Genomic DNA, 12,346 nt, shown 5'->3' with positions numbered 1-12,346 from the left:
GAGACGAGCCAGTATTGGGGCAGCTATCAAACACTTCTGGGTCCGTGACAGTCTTTCCCTGGTGTGCTTTAGGTATCATTCAGCCAAGAACTAGTATGGGCAGACTGAAGCCAGGGAGTCAGGGAGAGAGGTGAGGTAAGCAAAGGGTTTTGCTGTAACAGTCTCATGAATGAAAATGCTGCCACGAGCCTTCCTCAGCAGTGGGATCCATATAAAGTGGCAGCAGGGTTGGCTTGGCTCTGAAGCACCTTTTCCATTCCCCTTGTCTGACAGCTGACAGCATTTGTCCCCAGGGCACTAGGACTGAGGGAGCAGGGCTTCTGGGGTGCTGCTCAGGAACAAAGAGAATGGAGCTCATGGTCCCAGTCATAAACTCCTACTTGCATGAATGCAAGGGCCTTCTAGGGAACAACCTGGGCCCGTACAATTACCCAGTGCCCTTTATCACATCTGCCCAAACAGATCAGTGCTCTCATCACCACTGACTCATTTGGCAGGAACACCTGCTCACATGCCAAAGCATGGGCTGACCTGCATGACAATCCCCCCCACCCCATCTCCACTGGAGCGTATCAAGTGAGCCCTTATGCACTGAGAACCAGTTATTTGGGCCTGGCATTTATTTTCCTCCACAAGATGAAGGCACCAAGAAGGGGTAAGCTTCCCTTTGCCTTCATCTTGATATATATATATATATATATATATATATATATATAGTTTCTGAGGTGGTATCTCTATGGCAGTAGATTGCCCAATCTTCCTTCCGAGGAGTGGCTGGTAGGTTTGAACCACCAGCCTTCTGGTTAGCAGTTAAATGCCTTAGGTACTATGCCACCAGAACTTCCATGTATATATATATATACGTGTGTGTGTGTGTACATATATATATACATACACACATACATATATATGTATGTGTGTATGTATATATATATGTATAATTACGTATATGTATATATACACATGGGAGCTCTGGTAGCGTAGTGGCTAAGGCACTTGACTGCTAACCAGAAGGCTGGCGGTTCAAACCCACCAGCCACTCCCTGGAAGGAAGATGGGGCAATCTACTTCCGTAGTGATACTGCCCTGGAAACCCAAGGAGGGGTCGCTATGGGTCAGGTCTGACTCAATGGCACATAACAACAACAACAACATATATACACATATATGTATATATACATACATATAGCTTTTTTTCCCCCCCAGAAACTGGTATTTATTTACCATCAATTTTATTTCCATTTTCATAGAGACTTGGAAGAACAGCTTAAGAACACTCACTGGTGGTTTCTACCCACTTGGTGTTTGGTGGCCTGAGCAGTGGGGCTGCAGACTAGTCTTCAGTTGCAGACTGAGCACTCCAGATGATGAGGGAACTGCTGAATAGGCACTGAGGGCACCTGCATGCTTTCAGACTAGTCTGTGACCTCGAGTGGAGTAGCAGTAAATTCAGGAGCTGAAGCAGTCCATTCATCCTGAAATTCCCCCCTGGTCACACAGCTTTTTCAGCAGTGGCCTGCTCTTCCTTTCCAATCTCTTCTGGATCTCTTTAGAAGTAGAGATTAGGCATGATCTCCCATTGGTGCTCCTGGGAGATGGTGCCATGCCTGCATATTACTTCCTGGGCCAGCATCCACCACATCAAACCCACCGAATAACCTCCCTTGTTGAGTGGATGGCAATGTCCAAGTAGCACAGAGGAGAATCTGTTACACAGAGTGATGGTGAGCAGGTTAACATGATGGCTCTGTGAGAGGCTAGTGGTCAGCCCTGGGATCAGTAAAGACCAGAAGATGTGGCTCCCAGAAGGCTGCCTGGATCTGGTTAGTGAAGGTTCCAGGAGTGAAGCACCCAGCAATAGGAGTGGCTCCAATGGCAGCAGCAAATTTCAGCAGTCTGCTAGCTGATATTCCTGGAGGATACGACACTGACATTAGCCAGGTGTTCAATGGCAACAGTGGCCCGAGCTACAAACAGAAATTTCTATCAGATCCTCTTCAGGTTTATGATGTAGATGCCATCACTTTTCCTTCTATAGATATACAAAAGTCACATTGGGAACTCAAGGTGGGTAACACCTAAGTGGGTTTCTGCTGCAAGGAATTTGAGGACATCCTCCTCCTTCATCTACAGGACATCAAGGGCTCCAGATATAATGAAAGATTTCTCTTTAAGTTATGACTGGAACCTTGAACATATGAACCCTTCTATGGGTAGAGCAGAAAGGCTGCCCTCATCTTATTTTGGATGGCAATATCCGAGGAGCCATTGTGGTCTTCCGGGTGACCAGCAGATAGGTTGGATTGAAAAGGAAGAAAGATAGAAGCAGAGTGGGGAGGGTACAGGCAAATAGGAGGCTGGGCAGAGTATTTTGGAACTTGTCAACAAGCACTAGAATTTGCAAGAAAAAAGAATCCCATCAGTGGTGGAAAGAACCCTAAGATGGAATCCAAGGTCCCACCACAGCCCAGGTGGGTGAGCATGGACAAATTCATCAGCCTCATGATTGCTACTATCATTTCCCTTTGTAGTAAGGGCTGGCTTTGGGAAGGGGAGGGACCAGGAAGCCCTTGCCAAGGCTACCAGCAAGCTCTGGCAGCCTGAACGGGGACCTTGTGTGAAACAGCAAGTGAAGGAAAATGCTTCCATCATGGGGGTTGCCAGACCGACTAGCCCCATCATTTGGACTGAAAGATGAGTCAAGATTCAGGCCAAGGGTGCTGAACTCCAGACTCTGTCTCTGCTGCTAAGACAGATGTCTCAGAGTAGGTCCAGATCTATGGTGCAGGGAGCTTTGGCAGATGCCTCTAAATATTCTTGGAGGAGGTGAGTGGCCTCCTCCCCTTCAGGCATAGGGTGGAACTGCGGGCTTACATGGGCTGGAGGGACCCCGTGTTTCCAGCTTTGAGGGGCTCCATTTAAGCCCACAGATGGAACTCAAAATTCCCAGAGGTACATTATTTTTGTTTTGTTTCTTTCTATGGACTTTTTCTTTTTTACAAATTGTGATTTGGGTAAAAGTCTACAGAAAAATTGGTTTTCTGTTCAACAAACCATACACATTCTGTTTTGTGACCAGAGGTACATTCTTGTGCCCACGGCCACCACCGGTCTGTTTTGCTCCCTGGGCCACGCCTGTATCTGTGTCCCAACGGAGCCACCAGCCAGGGGAACTAATGTCCTCTAATGAGATTCGGGGCTAGAGTGGCCAAGTGGGTTTTATTGTCTGTGGCTTGGTAATGAGACTCCCCATAAAATGGGAATGAAATTGGGGTCTGTGCAGACCAGAGGGGGTGGAGGATGGCCCAGAAGAGTCACTTCTGTTTGCCAGTTCTCATCCCTTTTCCCCTCTCTGCTGCTCCATTCAGTCCATAATGCTTTCTGAGCATCCACTCTCTGCTCCTGGGCCGGCCACACCCTAGCCCCATGCCTATCTGTGCCCCAGGGCACAGATGCTCTGCCCATGTCTGTTCAGATTCCCAGGAGGTGACACCATTCCTCCTGGCCCACCTAGCTGTTCTGCTGTTAGGTGTCCCATGTACTTTGCCAACCTAGGCTGCATGGTCAGCTCCAGCTGGGCCACCCTGAAGCCTATATCTTGAAAGTATCTCTTATTTGCCCAGGGAGACACTACACTCTTCATATGAAGGGGACACTTAGCACTGTGGCTTGTTGTTGGGGAGCAGCTGGTGAAGGGACAACATCTTACTGGACACATTCTACTCTGGTGTGGCTCAATCTCTTCTCTGCCTACGCCCCCTCCATTTCATCTTCCTGATCTACTGGATTTGGAGACATGATTATCATCACTGAGGAAAGGGTTCAATTGCAACAGGAGAAACTGAAATAAGGGCTTTCTGCCAATGAGAAGAAGATGACCCCAGGAGGGGGTCTTGCCATATGAATGGGCCCTCAGAGGGAAGGCCCTGTTGCCCAACCCCCTCCTCCCTCAGTGTGGGAGTCTGAAGGAAGCTAGGGCTGAATCCCAGGCCCTCCTGACCAGCCCCAGGTTACTGCCTCAGCAAGGGCTCCAGACAGGCAACAGAACCCAGCTGGGCTGCTGCCAGGGAGAGAGGGGCAGGTAGCAGGGGAGCCCTTGGTGATGTTCTGCAGAACAAAAGGTACGCAGCACTTGCTGCCTGTGTAGTACACGACCACCAGGGCTAGGCCCAGGCAGGTGCCAGGAGGCCATCCCAGGCACCTGAGCCTCCCAGGCTGTTGCAGAAACAGCCATCATTTCCAATAGGGATAGGGTGGCTCCTGGTTGGAGACAAGAGAAGTGAAGCCAGCAAGAAGACAAGCAGCTGAGTGGCTTTCTCAAGGGTCAGCAAAGTTGGCACTTCCCAAGTAGCAGAGTTAGTGTGAACCAGGACCACTCAGAAGAAAAGCAGAGGGAATAGAAATGATAGTGACCACTTCATTGCATGTTTATCACATGCCTGGCAATGTGCTAAGTCAATGTACTTGTCATACATTATTCTCAATCTAATTTTACAAATCTCCTTTGAAAGCTATATTAACAGAAACCTATTTTATAGATGGGGAGACTGAAGCCTCCAAAGTGACTTAACCAAATTCACTCAGCTAGCAATTGGTGGAATTTGGATTCAAACCCAGTCACCTGGCCCCACTTTGCTGTCTCACTTTGCTAAGGCCAGGGACCTCTGCTGCTCTGCCCTCTCTGGAGGACTGTGAAAGGCAAAGATCCCAGGAACCCCCAGGAATATACACCTATTGTCCACCCTTACCTCCAGGATTTTCCATTGCCTGGAAGAACTTACAGTCTGCTTTCAGAAAGTCTTTCTTTGTGTCCTTCCTGAGTCTCTCCTGCTACAGTGAGTTCATTTCTCCTTGTGTGATGGGTCAGAGTTCAGATCTTAGGTTCAATGTGTTTTCTCCTGTCTCTCCCTTCTCCCCATCTCTCAGCCCCAAACAACACAAGAGAATTCAGGGCTTCAAGAGTTAACTGGATTAAGAGGTATTATCTCCAGCTCAGGGCATTCCCTTTGCAAGGTGATCCCTACTCAGATCTTAAGTTACCTCCTGTCCTAGCCAGCACATCTGTTGTTGGCTCTACAGACCTTTTCTTTATGGAGAGGGACAGGCATCATGGAAGAGAAACACTTCCCAGCTGGGTTTGGGCACAGGGTGCAGGGCTCCCAGAACTGCCCTCTTCCCCACTTCCTGCTCCTCATTCCTACTTGTCTTTCCAACAAGGCAGTTCAGCTCCTGCTTTCCATTGTACAAGCCTTGATGTTTTCATGCACATATATGTTACAGACCTGGGCACACATATGGCTCTGCAGAGCTACTCGTGGAAGACCAAAGTCCACACTTATGCCCAGGGTATGCCACCTTTTCCCCCAGATGATCCTTTTTTCCCAAGTACCCATGTAGGAAGCAAAAATGCCAAATTGGTAGCCAAAAAACTGTCTCCCACAGTCCCTCCCAGCCATTCAGGGATCACAAGAACTTGTGGGGCAATCCAGGCTCCAGCTAATCCTGGGTTCCAGTGATGCTGTTTGCCAAGGAAACAGAAGGCTGGCAAGAGGAGAAAGTCTTTCCAGGTGTTGTCAAGGTCTCAGGCATCTCCCTGCAAGGATGCAGAGAGGCCAGTCTAAAACCAAGGGCAGAGCAGAAAAAGAAAGCAGTGTCTAGGCTTCCCATTCTCAAAGGACCAGGCACAGCACGGCTTGGAGGAAGCCCGCCAAGGGCAAGTCCTGGGTCTCCGAGGAGTTCCAAAGTCTCCTCCCAAAGTCACCCTCAACGACACTGACATAAACAAGGCATTAGCAAGGCTCAGAACCACTCACAAAATCCTAGTCGGACAGCCATAAGAAATCAGTTATGTGTGAACATATATTTGACATTATTTATGGATACAGTTCCAGGGTGACCCACAGATACTAGTGTACACACTTTATCCCAGTTCTCCATGGATCTGCATGTGCACAGCTAACCAACAAGAACACACAGAGCTCAGCCTGTGTGTGCCTGCAACCACTGTACACTGAAGATGAGAGTGAATGCAGTGGGTCAGAACCCTGGGTTCCACCGCTGGCTCACGTCTATTCAATCCTGGCACACTGGCTGACATTCAAAGTTTAAAAAAAACAACAAAAAAAAATCATCAACACAGGTGAATATAAAGACACCCTCTCCTTCTACCTCTCCCCCAGGTAGGAGCCCTTCAATTCACCAGGTTAACCAGGAAAGATACAATCAGGAAAATCGAAGGTATATTTACACCTCCCTTGGGTGTTTTCTGTTTGTGTTGAACAATGAACATTAGTCAGCTGCTAAACAATGGCAGTATCACAAGCACAGCAACTGGGGCCGACCCTCTGCTCTAGCAGCTTGGCCCACCTGCTCAGCTCTAGGGTCCTGGCAACATACACTGGGTCTGAGGGTTGGCAATGAAGACAATGAGGTAGAGTTATTGTGCAAAGCTGAGTGGTTGGGAAGGAAATTGATGTCACAGACCTGGTCTTAGCCAGCTTTGGGCTCCAAGGGGCCACTTGTCTCACATTTGCAGCAGATCAGGCTGATAGACATCTTCTAGGCCCATCTATCTACATTCAGTCAGGCCGCTGGGCCTTAGCTCTGCAATCTCTCCTCCCCTCAAGTCCTAGCTCTCAGGCCTTTGGTCTGATTCTGAGATACTCTCCACTGTGCTGCCTCTTAACAGGAACTGAGATTCCTGCTTACACGTACTGCAAACCCCAGGCCAGCGGGATTGGTTTTGCCATAATTTCCAGCCCAGCAAGGCTGATCATGCCACTGTCGTGTGAGAAAAGAGGAAAATAACCCCACTGTCCTGACACTCGAGTTTCGAACAAAACCACCATGGCAGCGAGTTCTGTGCAGACTGCAGTGAAGGGGTGTGTGGCAGCCCGACAGGTCTTCAAACCAATTCCGAGGGTGTGCATGACACCTGGGGTGTGTGTGCTCTTTCCAGACAAAAGGTTTGGGGAAGCCAATTAGGGAGGGTGGGGTGTTCGTGGGACATTAGTGCAGTGCACCTGCTTCTCAGGCAGGTTCTGGGTCTCCTTGCCTGGGCTCCCTCCTGGCCCTCTTTGGGAGGCGACCCCATGTCCCACTGGCCCTCTCCTCTGAGTTAACAGGGAGGAAGGGCAGACTGTCATCTCAGGAAGCAAACGGTGGCTCACAGGGCTTCACCATCCTGCCTGGAAAAGTCTATGTTGCTGAAAATGTATTTTTGTGTTTACATTTCAGTAGCCAGATTGGGAGCACTTCAAAGTCAGGGGCCATCAGATACACTGGGGGCTCTCCCCTTACCTCCACCTGCTTCCAGCCACAGCCCAGAGAAAACCCAGAAAAGAACATCAGGCTATCAGGTCATCAGAGAAAAGCAGTAGCCGGCAATCTGGAAGAAGACTGTGGGGAGGTGAAAAGTAGGGTGTGAGCTGGCAACTTTAGGGTCTACCGGCTTCCATTCAAGTGTCAAACTGGGTACAGCCATACCCACCTGCCTCTCCTTCAAGCAGATGTGACAGAAAAAGCAGAGGAGCCTCTAGGACCACAGACACTGGCTAGAAAGGAGCTGGGCAAGTCCGGGAACTTTAGCTGCCACTGATGCTACCCGTCCATCAATTACAATCAATCGAAGAGCACTTATTAAGTGCCTGTCTGAGCTGTGGTTCCCTTCTCTGCACCTCACACTGTCACCTGGATTTAGAGTGGGGGGAGTGTCCATGTTTGAGCCAGGTGAAAATGCCATCTCTCTGCCCCCACTTTCTCAAGGGAGCTGAGCCAGCCTCCAGCCCCCCAAAGAGGTAATTAACCACGTGCACCATCCTTCATGGGAGGGCACTGGGCTATGCCTCTTTTAAGTGGACAGTGCCACCTGTATGCCCTGGAATTCCAAAGCACTCAAGGGATGCACCTCCACACTAGCAGGACGGTAGCCCATGGGCTGGGGGCTGGAACACCTCAGTGCCAGCTTTCACAAATGGACTTCATGCCATTGCCTTTTAGGGAGATCTGTGGAGCCCTCACAGTAAGCTGGCAGAAGGATGGGGTGCAGGATGGGGTGAGGCAAGTCTCCTGCCTTCCCTGAGTGCACCCCACCTCACCCTGGTCCCCAGTAACTCGGCAGCCAGGTTAGTCCCTCCTCATAAGCTGCCCATGGAATCTGCAATACCTTACGCATCCCTTCCGATTGCTGCCAGCTGCACCTTCCATTGAATATTCATATTTTTGCTCTACACAGGGCTCTGATCCCCTATTCTGCCACCCCAAGGTAAGGACCATGTGCTCCAGCCAACCTCTCATTCCCCAAAAACCTGTCTTGCTAGGGCAGAAGGTCGTCTCAGGTTTCTTACCAGGGGGCTGGAGTAAGCCCGCCCCGGCAATGGCATCATTAGTCACGGCAGGAGCCGGACAGCTTCCCCTGGGACACAAAGGGTTAAATCCAGGCGAGGGGACTTGGTCGGATTTGCCTCCTAAACGCATTTTCCAGTTCATTCCCCAGCACAAAGCGCCCGGGCCAGTCCAAGCCTCCGCCCCCACCCCACCCGACAGAGTGGGCCACCACTGGCCACCTTTTGGGGCCACATCGTGTTCGGCCGCGGGGTTAACCCTTCGGCTGCCGGCAGCCTGCAACTCGAGAAAGGACACGCGAGGCCCCTCGGAGCCCCTCGAGAAAGTGGGTCATGTAGCCAGCTGGCTGGCACTAAGCCCGCGGCGTTTCCTTCGGGGAGAGCCCCCTAAACTGCTAGCGGAGTTCCGAGGCGGAGCCTAGCCCCGCTCGAGGCCGGCCAAATGCGATCCCCGCTGCCTCGGCCTCACCCTCCAGGAAAGAAACCGCAGGTGAGCTAGAAGCCGCCTCTGCCGCAGAAGCGGGCTGTCCGCGCCCACTGTGGGGCGACGTCGGGCCAAAGCGGCTCGAGCGCCCGAAACCTTCTGACTGAGGGACAGGCGAGAAACATGCAGCCCCCTGCCATTCTTCAAACCCACAGCCCCCCAGCTCTGAGACTGACTCCCTCCCTCTGGGGCTGTTGTCTCGACACCCCAAGAAGGTGGTTATTTTGCATTTATGTAATATACAGTGTTTCCAAACTGCTTCCTGAACTGAGAGCTGGTTATTAAATAAATAGAACGCTATTATATATTATTATTTTTGTGGAAAACTGAGCCGAGAAAGTGCTTTCTTGTTACACAGAGACGTGCATCCGACTGCTTCCCTGCAGGGCAGGCTGTTCGCTTCTCAACCTCCCATTCTCCATTCCCACCCCCCACCCCCCTTTTACCTACGCCGTGACCTAACTTCTCTGGCTCTTTTCACTCCCTACAAACCAAACGTTCTTGCCATCCAGCTCCCGGCCCCGGGGAGGCACTGGATGAAAGAGACAAGGTAGAGGCGGAACGCGCTTACCTGGGAGGAAGAATGCAGTCAAACCTAGAGCGAGTCCCCACCAGCGTCCAGCGGCGCCCGCAAGCCCCATCCGAGCCATCAGGGTCCGGAGGTCCGGCGAGAGGGGCCGCGAGGAGAGCGCTCCTGGCTCTCCAGAAACCAGCCCGGAAGATGAGGAAGAATCACTGCCGACCGGCGGTTGCTTCGAGGATCCAGGTCAGCCCTCAGCCGACAGCCGAGGCGGGTGGGCTGGGCTGGGCTCCGAGCGGCCGCAATCGGGCCCGGGCCGCCGCCGGCTCAGAGGCTCGGCAGATGCCCGCCGCGAGTTGCACGAGTCATAACCCGGTCCCCTCCTCTGCTCTCCGCCCCACGCCGGTCCCCGCCCTTTTCTTCCACGCAGAGCCGGGCTGGGAGAAGGGACCCACCCCCGGCGCGCCCGGCTGCCCGGCGCGCTCAAACCCTGCCGCTCGCCTCCAACTTGCAGGCGTCCATGGCCGCCCGTCCTCCGGGGGTGGCGGGACGAGCCCGGGTGGCGGGCGGGCGGCGGGGTGGGCTCGGGGCCCAGGAGGCGGGCGCGTAGAGAGCTGCCTTGGCAGTGCGGCTCGGTGCGGCCGCGGGAGAAGAGCGAGCCCCGGGCGCCGCGCGTCCTCCCTCGCGCCGCTGCCGCTCGCTGGGCTGGGCCCCGCGATCCGCGACAATGTGGAGCTCCCGGCGCCGAGTCCGCCGCGCTCGCTCCGCTCGCTCTCTTTCTCTCACTCAGCCTCTCGCCCGCTCTCGCTGTGATGTCAGACCGAGAGGAGGGGTTAGCGTTAACCCCCTCCCGGCTCCGAGGCGCGCCAGGCCGGGCCTGGCCTCCGACCGGCCGCGCACACCTTCCAAGCCGGAGGCGCGACTAGGATGCCGAGTGAGGGCCGTGGGGGTCACGCTTCGGCCCACTCCCTCGTGAGATACCCCTTTGGTCGCCTTTCAGCCTGGGAGAAGGCCGGAGGGCGAGTCGCCCTCCTCCATCGTTGACAAAGGGAGGCAGTGACCCCTAGCGGCCAGAGTCGGGGTACACGCTATCGATGGGGGTGGAGTTAAGATGGGGGGCGGGCTGTGGAGGGGGTTGCTGTCCGAAGAATTGCTTTATCTGGGGATATCTGAGCTGAACGGGTTTCTGCAGACCTTTCTCCAACCCTGGCCCCATTTTACAGATGAGGAAACAAAGGCAAACAGAGTGACTTGCCCAAGGGCACAAGGGCTAACAGTGGCAGAGCTGAGGCTAGACCCCAGCAGCTAGAGGTTGCCTTTGCATCACTTGAACGCTCAATGGAGAGGCAGCTAAGCCAGGGACCGGAAGCTGCTTAACTAGTCGTTAGGGACATTAGTGGAGAGGGAGGCCACCGAGGTTTCCAGCAGGGTTTCTTTTCTAATCCCCATTCCTTTCAAGGGTTCCTTTTCTAAATACTGCAGCACCCCTCCCCAAATAGAGCATGAACTAGCAGTCAGCTCCCTTTGCTGGCACTCTACATTTCAGTGATTTACGGGATTCCTGCCAGTGTCCCATTCAGTCAGCTTCTCCTGCAGGGCAGGGACTCTCTGCCTCATCCTGTTCACCACCCACCACATCCGGGTGTGGTCGACTTTTTGCCAAGGCGGCTGGGCCCCTGGGCCCTTGGCAGCCTTAAACCTGTCCTCTCCTTCTCCTCCATGGACCTCCTACTCCTGTTCCCTCACCCAGGACCAGGGTGACAGGCAGGAGTTCCCAATAAGTTCTCCCCAGGCGCCTGACCAGACGATGCTCCTTTTGCCCTTTGCCTTCCCTCCACACAGGCCAGGAGAAGAGGGGAAGTGGTCTGTTTCTGATAAAATGTAAATTCTAGTTCCTGGAAGAGGAGGAGCTGGAGGGGGAAGGGGAAGGAAGGCACTATGTTCCTACTTTGCAGGGTCATCTTCCCTCCCTGTATCTTGGTTTCCCACTGAAGCTAGTGATCTAATTCAACACACACAGTATACTCATGGACTCACATATACATCTTTTACATTTAACGAATGTGACCAGGGCTTCCTTATACCAAATATTGTGCTGGGCTTGAGGATACAGAGACATCCTCTTTGCCCTAAAGGCATTCATTTGAGGGTGGCAGACATAGATAGAAATGGATGTTATAAACAAGTATTAATGTAATATGTGCCAAAGGAGTGCACACAAAGTTTGATGGGTAACAAAGAAAGTGCCTAGTTCAGCCTGGGGTGAATGAGGGGTTAGTGAAGACTTCAGGGGCAGAGAGACACAGGGGCAGCAGGACACAGGGGCAGAGTGATCTTCTATCAGACAAAGGTATGTGGGGTGAAGCATTTAGGAGACTGGATTTAGAGTAGAAACATCAGCAAGCATGAAGAAAGCCATGAAGGTGAGCAACAGCTGGTTGAGGAAAAAACAAGAGCTCATTGCCATTGAGTAGATTTGAATTCATAGTGATCCCACAGATGACTATAGAACAGAGTAGAACTGCCTCATAGGGTTTTCAAGGCTGCCAAAGCTGTAGTCTTTAGTAAGCAGATTGCCACATCTTGCTCCCATGGAGCTTGCAATGTTTTCTCCCATGGAATGACTGGTAGGTTTGAACCACCAACCTTTCAATTAGCAGCCAAGTGCTTAACCACCATACCACCAAGGCTCCTTGCTGGGTAAGTTGTTGTTCGGTGCTGTTGGGTTGGTTGGACTTATAGCGACCCTGTGTACAACAGAACAAAACACAACCTGGTCTTGCACCATCCTCACATTTCTTGCTGCTATGCTTGAGCCCATTGCTGGAGGAGTTGTTGTTGTTAAGTGCTGTCAGGTGATTCAGAATCATAGCAACCCTGTGTACAACAGAACGAAACACTGCCCTTTCCTATACCATCCTCACAATCCTTGCTATGCTTAAGCCCATCGTTGCAGCCACTGTGTCAATCCATCTTTTTGAGGGTCTTCTCCTTTTTCTG

At 52.2% G+C, this 12,346-nt stretch overlaps 1 pseudogene; it reads right to left on the bottom strand.

Moving 5' to 3' along the window:
* Positions 1-1,267: 1,267 nt before the first annotated feature.
* Positions 1,268-11,067, bottom strand: LOC103193378 (annotated as a pseudogene).
* Between the last annotated feature and the right edge of the window lie 1,279 nt (positions 11,068-12,346).

The sequence above is a fragment of the Orycteropus afer genome, unplaced genomic scaffold (genome assembly GCF_000298275.1).
Source record: "Orycteropus afer afer isolate SDZICR_OR568_19922 unplaced genomic scaffold, OryAfe1.0 scaffold00036, whole genome shotgun sequence".
NCBI lineage: Eukaryota > Metazoa > Chordata > Mammalia > Tubulidentata > Orycteropodidae > Orycteropus > Orycteropus afer.
The sequence above is the reverse complement of the archived record's forward strand: the minus strand, read 5'-3'. Positions and strand labels throughout refer to the sequence as shown.